This window comes from Mustela erminea, chromosome 3 (genome assembly GCF_009829155.1).
Source record: "Mustela erminea isolate mMusErm1 chromosome 3, mMusErm1.Pri, whole genome shotgun sequence".
Classification (NCBI taxonomy): Eukaryota; Metazoa; Chordata; class Mammalia; order Carnivora; family Mustelidae; genus Mustela; species Mustela erminea.
The window spans coordinates 18128313-18130861 of record NC_045616.1 but is presented as its reverse complement, the minus strand read 5'-3'; positions in this window follow the sequence as shown (position 1 = coordinate 18130861).

Sequence of the window (2549 nt, the reverse complement as noted above, 5' to 3'; positions counted from 1 at the left end):
TTTTCACTTTTGTTACCTTTGCCTTTGGAGACATATCTTGAAAGAAGTTGCTGTGGCTGATATCGAAGAGGTTACTGCCTATGTTCTCCTCTAGGATTCTGATGGATTCCTGTCTCACATTGAGGTCTTTTATCCATTTTGAGTTGATCTTTGTGTACGGTGTAAGTCATTCTTCTACATATAGCTGTCCAGTTTTCCCAGCACCATTTATTGAAGAGACTGTCTTTTTTCCACTGTATATTTTTTCCTGTTTTGTCGAAGATTAATTGACCATAGAGTTGAGGGTCCATATCTGGGCTCTCTACTCTGTTCCACTGGTCTATGTGTCTGTTTTTATGCCAGTACCATGCTGTCTTGGTGATCACAGCTTTGTAATAAAGCTTGAAATCAGGTAACGTGATGCCCCCAGTTTTATTTTTGTTTTTCAACATTTCCTTAGCGATTCAGGGTCTTCTGATTCCATACAAATTTTTGGATTATTTGCTCCAGCTCTTTGAAGAATACCAGTGGAATTTTGATCGGAATGGCATTAAAAGTATAGATTCCTCTAGGCAGTATAGACATTTAGAAGGGAAATCATCAAGATTAGAGCTGAGATCAATGAGGTAGAAACCAGAGATACAGTAGAACGTATCAATGAAACTAGAAGCTGTTTTTTTTAAAGAATCAATAAGATCGATAAACCACTCTTTTCTTTTGGCCACACTAATCCAAAAGAAAAGAGAGAAAGCACAAATTCATAAAATTATGAATGAAAAGGGAGAGATCACAACTAACACCAAGGAAGTAAAAACAATCATCAGAAGTTATTATCAACAGTTATATGCCAATAAGCTTAGCAACCTAGATGAAATGGATGCATTCCTGGAAAACTATAAACTCCCAAAATTGAACCAGGAAGAAATTGACAACCTGAATAGACCGATATCTAGTAACGAGAAGCAGTGATCAAAAACTTCCCAAAACACAAGAGCCCAGGACCTGATGGATTCCCTGGGGAATTCTACCAAACTTTCAAAGAAGAAATAACACCTATTCTGAAGCTGTTTCAAAAAATTGAAGCAGAAGGAAAACTTCCAGACTCTTTCTATGAAGCCAGCATTACCCTGATCCCCAAACCAGGCAAAGACCCTACCAAAAAGGAGAATTTCAGACCAATATCACTGATGAATATGGATGCTAAGATTCTCAACAAGATCCTAGCAAACAGGATCCAACAGCACATTAAAAAGATTATCCACCATGACCAGGTGGGATTCATCCCTGGGCTACAAGGATGGTTCAACATTCACAAATCAATCAATGTGATAGAATAAATTAATATGAGAAGAGAGAAGAACCACATGGTCCTCTCAATTGATGCAGAAAAAGCATTCGACAGAATCCAGCATCCGTTCCTGATTAAAATGCTTCAAAGTATAGGGATAGAGGGAACATTCCTGAACTTTATAAAATCTATCTATGAAAGACCCACAGCAAATATCATCCTCAATGGGAAAAAGCTTGCAGCCTTCCCGTTGAGATCAGGAACAAGACAAGGATGCCCACTTTCACCACTCTTGTTAACATAGTATTAGAAATCCTAGCAACAGCAATCAGACAACAAAGAGAAATAAAAGGTATCCAAATTGGCAATGAAGAAGCCAAACTCTCTCTATTTACAGATGACATGATTCTTTATATGGAAAACCCAAAAGACTCCACCCCGAAACTACTAGAACTCATACAGCAATTCAGCAACGTGGCAGGATACAAAGTCAATGTGCAGAAATCAGTGGCTTTCTTATACACTAACAATACAAATACAGAAAGGGAAATTAGAGAATCGATTCCATTTACTATAGCACCAAGAACCATAAGATACCTGGGAATAAACCTAACCAAAGAGGTAAAGGATGTGTACTTGAGGAACTACAGAACACTCATGAAAGAAATTGAAGAAGACACAAAAAGATGGAAGACCATTCCATGCTCTTAGATCGGAAGAATAACCATTGTTAAAATGTCTATACTGCCCAGAGCAATCTATACTTTTAATGCCATGCTTTTGGATTTTTAAAATGTGTTTTAAAATATTTTTCAACTTTAGAGAGGTGCCTGAGGGACAGAAGGGTTCAAAGGACAAGCCTAGGGAGCCACCTTCTCTACAGAGGCTAAGCCTGATGATGATGGCTGCAGTATTGGGCCAGTGAGCTCTCGACTTCAGCCTCCCCTCCTGGCCAGCTTTGGTGAACCATTAGGGCAAGGAGCTCTAAATCAGGAGTCTGTAATTCTTTCCAAGTTGCTTAATTTTAAACCCGACGTTTAAATTTGTACAGAGGAGAAGTCATAGTCTGTGATGTACAGTTCCAGCCTTTGAGAAATGTATAGAGATCTGCGTCTACCACCACGGTCATCATACGGAACCATTCGCTGGCCCCCCAGATGTTGTCCCATTGCCCTGTGCTGTCGACTGCCCCCCCAACCTTGGTCAACCACCGACCTAGTCTTCATCCCTATAGTTCTATCTTCTCCAAAATGTCATACAAGTGGACTCACACAGTATGCAT